Source organism: Lutra lutra, chromosome 7, assembly GCF_902655055.1.
Source record: "Lutra lutra chromosome 7, mLutLut1.2, whole genome shotgun sequence".
Lineage (NCBI taxonomy): Eukaryota > Metazoa > Chordata > Mammalia > Carnivora > Mustelidae > Lutra > Lutra lutra.
In genome coordinates this window covers 9,168,281-9,181,431 of record NC_062284.1, presented here as the reverse complement: position 1 = coordinate 9,181,431, position 13,151 = coordinate 9,168,281, and the positions used below count along the sequence as shown (strand labels likewise).

Sequence of the window (13,151 nt, the reverse complement as noted above, 5' to 3'; positions counted from 1 at the left end):
TAAGGGGTGAAAATTAGTTCTTGGGGGATGAAAATCCTGGGTGTGCACTTTTTTCTTTTCTTTTCTTTTTTTTTTTTTTTAATAATTTTATTTATTTGAGAAAGAGGAAGAGAGCATGAGCAGGGGGAGGGTCAGTGGGAGAAGCAAATTCCCGCTGAGCAGGGAGCCCAATGTGGGGCTCAATTTCAGCACCCCAGGATCATGAACTGAGCCGAAGTCAGACACTCAAACAACTAAGCCACCAGGCGCCCCGCCTGTTCTTTTTATGTACAAAGCACAGATACACACACAGCACATTGACTTACAGTATATCTGGTATTAACATTTATAGGAGAAGTAAGCACAGTTGGGGAAAAAAGGCCTAAAACGGTTTTGGGGGATGATGATAAGGTTAAGAAACACTGCGGAATTGTTTTCACTTTGGCTTGTTTTTCCCTTTTATCCCCAAACAGTTTACACTGTTGCAGTTATGGAACCCTATTTTACATTGTTTTTACCTATTTACATAGTTTCCAAATTCCTATCCTTCATTCACTATTGAACAAGGCTAATTAAATGCCTGCTACTTACAGGCAATAGGATCCACAGCCTCTGGCTCCCTTATCAAACAGCCCAGTGTCTCTGTGGTTGCCAAATATAACTTTCAAGGTCTGTGAAATATACAACGACCATCCGGGTCATTCATCCAGTTTTAAAACTTTTTACCTGAAGAGTAACATTTTCGCTTATATTGAACTGCTGTATCCTCTAGGGATAAAATCTATGGAGAAGAATCACAGATGCTTGGTGTCCTTTTATCCTAAAGGTTCTGTTTACACAGGCTTAAAGTGCCCCTGCAACAAAGTGCCTTCTTACAGCTAAAGGGGATGGTGGTGTAGATAGCACCAAATTCATCAGGGCGGGACAGACAGAAGGTACCACATCCCGTTCCCCCTCAGCTCAGTGGGGGCCACCTGGACTCTCTCTGGCCCCCAAAGCTGGGAGTCTGCAAGCCCAGCTGTTTCTCCAGCTGGGAGCAATGCCAATGAAATGGACACCGCTGCTCTAATCAGAGAGGGGACAGAGAACTCCGCACTCAAGCTTACCCATCTGTTGAAATAACTTGTCTCCTCTTACTTATCCACAGTGAGACGGAGAGAAACAAAGAAGGACAGAGAGAACAGCCCGCTCCAAAGCGAACACTGCACCATGGTCTTGGGTTCCTCCCTCCTCAGAAAGACTGGCCCAGCCCTTGGCAAATGACCAGGGGTTGGGTGGGTGGGTGGGGGGGACCCGGAGGGAGATGGTCTCTTTTCCTGTCTGGTCCCTTAAAAGATTCTCAGAGCCCCACAGATGGAGCCATTAAAAGCACTCTGGCCTAGATATCATTTTCAATGAGCCACCTGCAACAACAGTTTTGGAGGGAAATGAATATGCAGACTAGAACTGGGGAAAAAAAACAACCAAAGCACCAAGAGTAAAGCACTGGCTATTTGCTCATGGTGGGTCCTTCTCCTGGTTCATTCCTCTCTAGGCTGTCAGCGTGAATGCCAAAAAGCTATCAGAATGCTCAATTCCTAATGCCCAATATATAGCTCTATCTTTCTCTTCCCACTGAGGGCCAGGAGCAGGGGAGGGTAGCTGGAGAGCAATTGAGTATGTTTCAAAATGACAAATGCTGGTGACCTCTGCCCCAGCATTTCCACACCTGGGAACCTTGCCCTCAGTCCCACTTGCACATGAACTTTTGGCTGCGAGCAAAAGGCTGGAAAATAACCGCCATATTCATAACTAAGGGTCTAGTCAAATAACACTTGGTTCGTTCATAGAGTCTAACACTACGCAGCCCTACATATATATATATATATACATATATATATATATATATATATATATGTATATATAGCAGGTGGCTTTCCACGCTACCATGAAAAGCACTGCAGATGGGAGGCTTTTACGGCTGCTAGAAACCAGACGACCTCTGTACACATGCAGACACGACACATAGCCGTGGGCATATGCAGAGACTACCTCTGGGAGGCTGTGTAAGAAACCAGTGGACAGTAGTGTCGCTGGTGGCAACGGGGGAGACGCCCACCCCTCTACACTGAATTCTGTGCCAGGTACAGTATCACTTTTTCAAAACCCTGCATGAAACTTTGTGGCAGCTGCTTTTAAATGCATTCTCTCGCTCAATCCTTAAGCCACTTCTTCAAGGTCCCAGCCATACAGATGGGCCAACGGAGGCCCAGAGAAGATTAAGAAACTGTGCACACATCTTCAGTGTTTAAAGCTATTCCGCTCCCAAGTCCCTGCTCAAAGAGCACAATGAGGGCTACTGATGAAGACAAAGAACGCTCCCGGCCACAAATGCCACAAATGCTGTGTCCAGCTGAATGGGACCTTTAAATGAAAACCCTTGATTTCTCGAGCACCCCGGTCCCATGGAGCAAACCTGCATCTTCCCTCCTGGGCTTCAGGCAAGAAGGAAGCGTGTGCAGGGGTGTCTCCCCGACAGGCTTAGTACCGCCGGAAGGGTGCCCACTGCCAAGGACAGCGGATGACCTGGAGGCAGACAAGGGCTTGCTGTCAGGCATCTCCTCCCCCACCCTACCCCCCCCACCCCACCTGGAGAATGGTCACTGTCAGTCTGGGCCTCCCTCTTGCTGCTACTGACTCATCCGTGATGTGGGACCTAATTCAGAGGCTCAGTCAGTGCCCTTGCTTCCACATTTGTCAAATGGGTGTGAACATCACCACACCCACCACAGCAGACTGAGGGGAAATTAAGGCAGAGAGCTGGGCTCAGGGCCTGGTACCCAGCTCCCAGTTCCCAGGTGCTCTGGGCAGCACCGTGCACTCAAAATGTTTGTGGTAAAATGTTTTCACTGAAGAATGCGAAGAAATCTAGCCTCACAGAAATGGGCTGTCGGAAAAGGAAGGAAACTGTAAGAGCCTTTTCAGATAATATAGGATATTCTTCTCACCAAGGCCTGCGCAGCAGTAGCCTCCTGCAGATTAGGCGGCGTAGAACCTGAGCCTGAAGCCGTGAACTTTTGTGCTCTGGGACATTCCGGTCTCCTGGCCTATCTTGCACTCTGAATGGATTTTCACCCGTGCATGCTTTGGTAACACCGTGCAATGGTCGCTCGGAACACATCAGCTCACTAAGCCATGCGCTCGGAGAGATTAGTGAAAGAGGCAAATAATACCTTGGTGTTGCCATGAAAACAGTTTTGACCTTGGGGACCCCTAGAAGAAACTCTGGGATCCTCCTAACCACACTCTGACATCACCAGGTTAGCAGAACTCCCTGACCCTCCACATTAGCCATGTTTTTGTTAAGAACTCAGAGGAAAACTATGCAAGCATGGAGAGGGTGACGGCGAGATGACCTGCCCCCGTGGGTCTCGGCATGGAGGTGTGGTCACAAGGGCCAGCACTTTCTACCCTGTGGCTGGCCGGCCTCCCCACACACCCTGGGGCCTCCCTTATTCCAGCCTGCCCTGATCCTCCTCTCATTACCAGCCACTTTCTTGCCACAGGACCCCCTCATTCTCCCCCAAAATAACAGATCTGGGTACTTTGTTCTGGGCAGGGCCTCAGACAGCAAACTACAGGGGCCACGCACGGGCGGCTGCCTTTGGGCTTTGCAGCTGATAATTCTTGGTCGCTTGAAATTACATATATGTGTATATTTATAGCCAAATACATGGTTGCCCAGAAATCGCAACTCATTCATATATACACTTTTAGCACATTGCTTGGCTACCAAGTTCCATTAAATCTTCCTTCCTGGGTTCCTTGTGTCACCAGTCCTACGCTGGAGACAAGGTAAGGCCTTCCCCACTGCACACTTGGCTGTGAGGGGCCCCTGTCCCCAATGTGTCCCCCTTCCCCCCCAGCAATCTGAGGCCAAATGCTTTGCTCCTGACCACCAGTCTCTCCTGCCCAAAAGCCTTCTGTGAGGCTTGGACATCAAGCTTTGTTTGGTCTGTCACCCACTCCAGCTTCATTGCCCACCACGGCCCGTCTCCCTGCCACCAAGCACCCAGGCACAGGCTGGCCTTTCCAGCTCTCCCTGCTGACCTTTCTGCCCTCAAGTCTCAACTCCTCCACGAGACCTCACCTCACCATCACAGCCCCTCTGGACTTGGCAGCTGGCGTGCAGACGGCCCTGCACACACGAGATGCTCAAAAAATTACCCCGATAAGAAATCTGAGCACCTACTATGTGCAGGGCTCCGTGATATGTACCGGGGACATGGCGGTGAGTAAATAGACACTTTTGTCTTGTTTCCTGCAGTTAGCGTTCTCATACCCGTTGATTCTTTGCTATAGCACTGTGGTGTTTCTTGTCTGGCACTCTTTATTCCTTCAGGTCATTGTACACTGTGCCCTTATTTTAATTTCCAACTCCTAGAGGACAGGATTCGGTGTCATTTTTGTTGCCTAGAGTATATGCAAAGCTAGTCAATGGCTGAAGGGGATGTGGATTAACCACAACATCCATTGGACTAAGACTCAGAAAGATCCAGACATCTGTCAGACCCATGGAAGAGGTTCCTGGCGTCTGCTGTATTATCTGCAACATGACTGACAGGTTTCATATTTGAATATTTTAAGTGCTAGACAGGAAAGAGCAACCCCCAACCCTCCTGTACGGTGTTCCAGAAATCACAGGAATCACACAGGAGAGGCCGACTAACGAGGCAGCAGGCTCTAAGCTCCAAATCCCAGTTCTGCTGTTTGTACCTGTATGACTGGCCCCACATACGTACACTCCCTGAGCCTCAGTCTTCTCATCTGGAAAATGGGGGCGAAAATAACGGTCCCTATGTCAAAGTACTGTCGTGGGAATTAAAGGTGAGAATCCAGGGGAAGAACTTAGTACAATGGGGCACACCAGTCACTGCATTCATGAGAGCTGCTGCTCCTCATACTGTTGTCACAGCCCCTGGTGGCATAAGCCCCGTGGTGGGAACATGCAAAGACGGCCAGTCCCCCAACCTCCAGCCTGGCCTTACTCCTGTGACCTACATGGCACGCTTGCCACATCACCCACGTGGAACCTGCAGATATAATTAATGATGGTGCTAACTGATCAGGTGACCTAGAAACAAAGAGGTTACCTGGGTGGGCCTGGCCTAATCACAGGAGCCCTTTACAAGCAGGTCACAGAAGTGGATGCCACAGATTTGCAGTAGGAGAGGATCTGATATCCCCGCTTTGGGTCTGGAGATGGAGGGGGCCATGTGGCACCAAATGTGGCAGCTTCGAGGAGCCGAGATCAGCATCCAGATGACAGCCAGAGTGGACGGGGGACCTGAGTCCTACAACCACCGGGAACTCAACTGCACCAACAACCTGAATGGCCAGGAAGCAGACTCTCCCCCAGGGCCTCAGGGTAAGAGCTCAGTCAATACCTTGACCTTGGACTTCTGGCCCAAGACCCTAAGCAGAGAACCCAGTGCAGCCAGCTCAGGCTTCTGCCCTCCAGCACTATGAGCTAATAAGCACGCACAACTGAACCACTACATTGGTGGTGATTTGTTACGCAGCAACAGGATCTAACAGAAGCCCTGCTTGGTGGCAAACCACCATGCATATGGGGAAAAGCATGCCAAGTGCTTGTTCAAAGGGCCTGGGGAACATTCACACCTTCTGTATCTTTAATCACTTCACAGGTGCTGCTTGAGAGCTGGGACTGTCTGACTCGCGTCTACTCTACCACTTAGCAGTGCAGGCATCATACAGAAGGCTCTCGATAATTTCACTGAACAAAGTGTCAGCTTCCGGGGCGCTCGGGAACGGGATGGCTTAGCTGGTTGGCTTCAGTCCCATGACAGCCGGTTAGAAGGTATTCAGGTGCAATTATCTGGGCAAAACCCGGCATGGGCCGCTTTTTGGCCTAGAGGAGAACTGCAGACACTGCCAGCGGTCAGGAGAAGCCAACTCGGCGACCAGGGGAGGTACGTGTCCACGTGCAAAGTGTCTTCCTTTTTACACACCACCCGACCACACCGTGGCCCCTGCCTCAGCCTGCGGCAGCCTCCCAGGACTCGGCTGGCCAACCAAACCCTGACATTTTGCTTGTAATTGTACCTTCCAGTAAAAAGTCCTAGTTGGAGCAGTAAAAATAGCAGCTGCGACGTCCCGCAGCACAGCTACACCAGCCCGTGTCAGGGCCTGAAAGGAAACCTGGCGATCGGGTCTCACGCTAGCTCCAGGAAACGCCTGCGAGCTGAGCTCAGGCTGGCAGCACGTGGCACCCAGCAAAGGTAGCCCCCTCAAGCCTCTCCCTGGTGAACCACCTTCAAATCAGCTCCCAAGATGCTCCTCTCGCCCCTTTCCTGAAAATCCCAACCTTCGGCATTAGGAGATGTCTGAGAAATGCACAAACCTGCCCCCACCGCCCTCTCCTCCTGCTCACTAACTGCAGAACTACAGAGAGGAGAGGCCCCCTACCAAGGCTCTTTGGGGGTCCCGTGGCCCCCTTGTGCATCTGCTCTTTATTACGCTCTCCCATGTCTGTCTACCTCCCTCTCTGTAGCCCTCTGTCCCTGGCAGCCGTCCTCACCAGGTTGGGCTGGGGGGATGACAGAAGTCTCCAGTAGGGCTTAGGTCTGAGTCATCCCCAGGGTGACAGGGCTCAGGCCAGCTAGATGCCACCCATGGAGTAGAGGGGGTGAGCTGTTAGAGTCCACTTGGGGAATGACAGGAGAGTCTGGCTAAAGTTTCCCCAGGCACCGGATTCCCGGCAGTCATGAATTCCTCCAGTGGCCCAGGATACGGGCTTCCAGCCCCCGCGTCCCCTATTGTAGGGCCTGATGCCACCCAGGAATCACATGGGAGTGGTTTTCTGAGGCCCCAGACTCCTCCTTTCCTTCTCTACCAATCTCTGGACCTTCGCCATCCTTCTGTCTCCACATCAAATACATGGGCCCTTTTGTCCATCTTTTATTTGTTATAAAGCCTCCTCTTACAAGAAAACAAACAAGAACCCCCAAAGTAATTAATATGGGAATCTGTAAAGTTCTAAGAGCCTGGCCAGCAGGTAAATAGGGGGATCAGCCTGTGATGACCAATCCCCTTTCAGAGCCTTTTTATGGGAGGGCTACAGATCTTTCTCTACCCTTCTGGCTCCTTCCTTCATTCCTGCAGGTCAGACAGGGAGAAACCTACCCACTCGGCTAGCCCTCTGACGTCTCTCTCAGGACACGTGAGGGATGCCAGGCAGATGTCCCACCTAAAGCCACCCCCGTCCCTCCCCTAGACACACCGGCTGTTCAGAAACACTCGGGTTCACTCACATGTTCTGGGCTTCAAATATCTAGCTCTCGCTAGTAAAACCCATGATGTTTGCAGAACTTTTCAGCATAAAATGAACTTTCAGGAATGTTTCCCATGTTTCACAAGCAACGCACAGTAGCCTGACAGGGGGCAGGGCAGGGACTGAAAGGGCCTCATTTCACAGATGAAGCTGCGCTGGAGGTCAGGAGACCAGTCAGAGGCAGAGCCAGCAACGGCTAAACCTCGACATTCTGGAAAAAACAAAGGTGGATGAAAACAAAGAGGAAGCCTGGATGAACTGGAATTTTTTTGTTTGTTTGTTTGCTTGTTTTAAAGGAATGATGAGATCTTTACCTACCCGCACCTGCACCCCCCATCACAGGAACTAAAAGTGAAAACGTGGATAATATCAAGAATTATCGAGTGTGGGTGAGGATGTGGGCAAATGGGCCTCCAGACACCACCGGTGGCTGAGTGGCCTGCCTGAGTCTTGGGAAAGGCATTCAGCTTTGACAATAAACATTTTAAAATCAGAAAGATGCACAATCCAGGACACACAGGACTTCATGGACTGTACGAAGGGGCGGAGGGGGAGGCGGTCAGACAGGACCTAATGTTCGGATGGAAGCCAGTGACTGGCCCACGTGGAGTGTTGTGCAGCTATAAGATGCACAGGAGTGTCACCATACACGGGGCCACAGAAGCTGTGGACAGAAACACAGAAGAAGGGTGGCCAGAAGGGGGTGCGCCAAACCGCTGACAGATACCAAGGACACGGGGGACTTTCCAGGCCATGCTGCATTTTCTCTCTCGTGCATTTATAAAGGGAATCTACTGAAGTGTTACCCAAGTTAAAGCAAACAATTAATCAGCTTAAAGGGACGCGTTTTCCTTGGCCTCCCTAGGAATCAGAAGATTATAGCGGGTACTGGCTGCCGCTATCTCTAGCCAGGTCCCCGCCTCGGCCCACGCTGTTCCCAGTCTGTACACTCACTTGTTCCCTGCCCCGAATGCCCTTCCTCAGATCTTCCCAGGGGTGCCTCCGTCCAGTCTTACAGGTCTCCGCTCAAAGGTCACCAGCCCAGAGAAGCCTTCCTTAGGCCCCCTCGGTCACCCACCTTGACCTTTTCTTCCTTATCCATGTCCAGGAGCCCTAACGGCAGCTCTATTTAGTCTACCTGGCCCCAGTTGAATAGGGGCTCCAGGATGGTGGGGACCTGGCCTTTCTTCTGCTGCATCCCAGAGCCTGGTAGAGAACAGATGGCAAAAAATATTCATTGGACCCATCTGGAATGGAGATGCAAGGGACAGTCTACTTCTTCACCTCTCCAATGGGGAGACTGAGGCACACTCTTGCCATGCCACTCACTCTTTAGCAGTACGCCACAACAACTACCTGTCTGCCTCACACAGCAGAGACTGAACTTCCAAGAAAGGACTCTCTTTGAACCTGACTTCTTTTTTCCTGGTTTCTAGTCCAGGATGGGCCATTCAGAAGGTGCCAAATGAAGGCTTGCTGCATGAATGGAACTGTATGGTTTCCCCCCCTTTTCAAAGCTGTGAACAACAGAGGCTGCACAGGTTAAAGGACTTGTTACCCAGGGTCTCACAAATCTGGTAGCACACAGCAGAACTCGAACTCTGGATGCTGGATGTAATGGCTTTCTAGAAAAAGAGCTCCTGTGTCTCTTGGCCCTCGCTCCTGGCCTGGCCACCTGTAAACCGGGCAGGCAGCTCATCCTAGAATTGAGTGAGCAAGGCTCCTCTTAGCGTAATTAGGAAATTAATTCCATTCAGCCTAGATTGATCTGTGGTCAGCCTCTCCTTAGGGGCCCAACAAGAACAGGTAGAAAATAAACAAGGCTTTTTGTTTCTATCCTATCCCTGCATCCTACTCCGACGGATCGGCTGACGGCGGAAGGTATCTTCTGGGCAGGCAGGAGTGGGTGGGAAATGACGCCCAAGGCGAACGTGGTCCTCCCTCTGGCAACAGAGATGCGGTTCTCCCGCGGCCCGGCTCAGCCCCACCTTCTTGCGGGAAGAGCAATCCAGCAGGCCTTGCAGGTGCCTCCTTGGCAAAGTCTGATGTGTAGGAGCCTCGCGTCCTCCTCCTGTCCCCTAGGCTCACTCACGATCCCTACCAATCTTGGGAGATCTGTGCCCATCTCTTCCTGGAAGTGGCCCCAGGGACACCTGTGGCCTAGATCCCAACCCATCCATTTTGGGATTGGGACAGAGGTGTCAGCCTAAGTGCTCCCACACCTGTTGTCCAGGTCCCTGCCTGGGACCAGACAGAGCAACGTTGGGAAGTAAGCCATGCATCTGCCACCTTCCTTTGGGCCCAGATTTTTTTCTTCTTTGACCCAGTCCTCTGGCGTCACTAGCCCCTCACCCATGGGCACCAGTACCTTTACACCTAGGCCCTGGACTCCAAGGCAGAGGGCAGAGGCAGGGAGCCAAGGGAGGCCTGGGAAACTGGGAAAGTCTGACTCAGTTTCCACTCACCAAGAAAGGAAAAAAAAGTGGGAGCTTGCCTACTGTATACCCTTCTAGTTCTCCAGGAGGAAAAATTAGGGCCCAGAGAGGGAAAGCAACCTGCCCAGAGCCCCACAGCACACATCGGAGGCAGAGCAGGAAGTCTAGACTTCTGATTTCTAATCTGTCCCACCACACTCCACTGGCTGCTCTCTATCTCTTCCTGCCCCAGACGGCTAGGCAAATAACTCAAGCCTATAAAATTACATGACATCAGAGGCTGTAAGGACTTCTGGGATTTTACAGCAAAACACCTAACAGAAGCATTGCACCGAAGAGCATCCACACATGTTCGAGAAGACAAGCTGGGGCCCATAGAGGTAAGGGGACCTACATGAAATCACACACACAGAGGCACAGGAGGACTCTCAGATCCCCACTTAAGCATTCGTTTTGCCAATAGGCTCCAGGAGTTCCAACTGTTGTAGGATGGGGAAGAGGTGGAGTTGGTCTTGAACCTCAGTCCCATTACAACAGTGTGGCCGGGACAGCCTGGTCCAGACTCATATACACCCCAGGGGTGCCAGAGATCACTGTGAGGAAACAGGGTGAGATTTCCCAATGAAACTGGGTTTCTCACTACTGACCCAGTGCTTTGAAGAACAGATCAATGAACCACATATGCCTACCTTTGTTCCTCCAAAGGGCATGGCCAGGGCTCAGAAGGAAAGGCTCAGCAGTGAGAAAGAACAGTGTCTCCCGGCACCAGAGGGAGGGGGAAAGGGTGGGTGGAGGTGGCTGGGGCCCAAGAGATCACAGATACATGGGCAGCATCTGAATCCAAGTCTGGTTCTTGAGCCCGAGCTGTTTTCCCCAGTCTTACGCAGAAGAGACTTAACAGGAAGCCTGCCCATCTCTGAGCTATCTTTCTGCTCCCACCATCCCCATCCCCACAGCCCGGGGACCTGGAGTCAGGCTTGCCTGCAGGTGACAGGTACCAGCTTTCGCGACCTTTTGACTGGGACAGGGGCATTGATGCTCAGAGGCCAGGTGGTCCAGGAACAAGGCTGGGACCTGCTGTGAAGGCTGCAGTGGGGTGTGGGGTTGCGGGGGAGGGGCAGGCAGACCCAGATTACGGAGGGGAAGGCCCTACTGGGATGAGGTGAGTAAAGGCTGTGGATGCATACATACTGCCCCCACCCCCTGCCCCCCCACCCCCAAGCTGTCCCAACTAAGTGCTTTCTGGCTGGGAAAATGCTTCAATAGCTCTGGCTGCCTGAGGCAATTCAATTATGAAATTTACCACATTAGATGAAAACCAGCATCTCAACCAGCCAATTCATTTGCGTCTGGCCACTCTGTTTCCTCCTGCAGGCTCTGTCCGCCCCTCCCTGGCCAGGCCACATTCACGCTGCAGGCTGGTCCGGATGGATGCGGGCTCAGACGACGGGCTGGTCTTCGGGGCCGGTGGGGTGGCTTTTCCCAGGACCCCCTGAGCAGAGAGGCTGAGCCAGAAGGCATCCATCTCCCGGAGACTCCTGGGGCTGCTGACTCCACAGTCTCAGATGAACCCCTCTCTCACCTCCCATTTGCATTCTCCCGGACCTCAACCTCCACCTGCCTTGAACTTGCAAGGCACTAGCTTCTGGGAGAAGTGCAGGTGGGTGGTGGGAGAAGGCCGCCGCCTCAGGGCTCTGCCATGCCCTTCTCACCTTCACTTTGCCAAGGCATCATCGCTTCAAAAAGCCTTTGCCACCCGTTCCCCTCAGCTCCCCTTGCTGCCTCTATCACGGGGGTACTGTACACACACCTGTGTGTCCATGAGCCAGGGCCCCACTCCACGGGCCAGCACACCCTTGTCTAGGAGCTCCCAGAGTACAGGGCCCTGATCAAGGCCCTTCCAACATAGACTCAATTAGTCAACTAACAAATGAATAAACAAATCGCTCACTGAGAAATACTCCCTCCCCAGCCCCCTGGAGCATCAGTGTGGTAGAAGGGAAGAAGCCAGCCTGATTTTGCTGCAGACCTCCAAGTCCCAGGCCTGGGTCATCTTCCTCCACCTCCTGCTCTCCTCCGCCCACACTGGGTGCCCAGAGGTTTGAGTGGCTTTTAGGGAGGAAGGGGCTGCAGAGGCTGCCTCAGATGCTGAGTGTGCAGCTCCCCCGCAGCCCCTCTCTCTGCACCACAAACATAAATCCAGCTGCAGCCCGAGCCCCAGGATGAAGGTTTCTACCATTTCTCTCTACCTCCTTCTAGCAACCTCCCTGGAGTCACTTCCTGGCAAACAGAATGACTCAAGACCAAGAGGGCTGCCAGACCCAGAAGACTGACTGACTCCATCACCCTCCTCAGGTACAGCTTGGGGACCCCAGGACCCCTGGTCTCAGAAGGATACCAAATCTGTCCGGGGTGGGATGGACCTTGTGTCCTACTCCCCACTTGCCCCCAGCCCCCAAATGCGAGTCTTTAACAACAGTCCCTAGGAATCCTAACAGCACACCCGGGCCCACTGAGCATTAGTCCCACCTATGAAGGGGGAGACGGAAGTCAGGGCATAGACTCAATTAGTCAACTGAAGTCAAGGGTCCCAAAGGACCTGATGCCACATCACTGTCACCATAGTCTGGTGTATGATAAGAATGGGGGTGAGGGGGTTGGTTGGTTCCTGCCTCCCCCCCTCTGCCCCCCCACACCCCGTTGCTCGGCAACTTCACTCTTCACATGGCCAAAGTGGAAACCAGAAGGCCCAGACACCTGGTGTTCTCCCTCCTGGCTCACCAGGGACGGCCAAAGCTCTGGGAGCCTTTCTCCTGCTCAAAGCAAGTCAGAAGGACCCAAGAGTGCCCAGCTAAAAACTGCAGGGACCTGGGTCGCCCTCCACCCCAATCCCTTTGATCGGGTTTTATAAAGACTTTTCTTTGCACAAAGAGAGTGAAAACGCACCTTGGGGACTTCGAAGCGGCGGCACAAAAAAACGTCCGCTGCCCCTAGGGGTACAGTCTATGAAAGGAAAAGCTTCTCAAGCAACTAGAGGAGGAAAAGAAGGAACCGGGGGGCGTGCCCAAATGCGGTCCAGGAGCCGGGGCAGGATGTGGGGAAGAGGACTGCCAGGCCGGAGAAGGCTCGCTCCGGACCTGCCAGGGGGGCGCCGCCTCGGTGGGCAGGTGGGTGGGACTTAGCAGCGTGTGACCACTGCCCCGCTGCTCCACAGCTCTCCACGCGGAGACGAGGGGTCCCGTCAGGCAGGGCGTGGGCGGCCGGGGGCACGGGGACGGGGGACACTGCCCTGGTTAACTCCCCCACCCGGCCCTCGCCCCCACGAGGCAGGCGGCCATCTGGCCCTCGGCGTCCAGGGCGCGGGGACTTCGCCCAGCCCGAGCGCGGAGCCCAGCCGCTCACAT

General features: G+C 52.9%; 1 protein-coding gene across 3 annotated transcripts in view; it reads right to left on the bottom strand.

Annotated features, from left to right (window-relative positions):
• Positions 1-13,151, bottom strand: part of KLHL25 (kelch like family member 25) — a 93,623-nt gene that overhangs the window by 20,533 nt on the left and 59,939 nt on the right. The gene's annotated exons all lie outside the window — the stretch shown is intronic.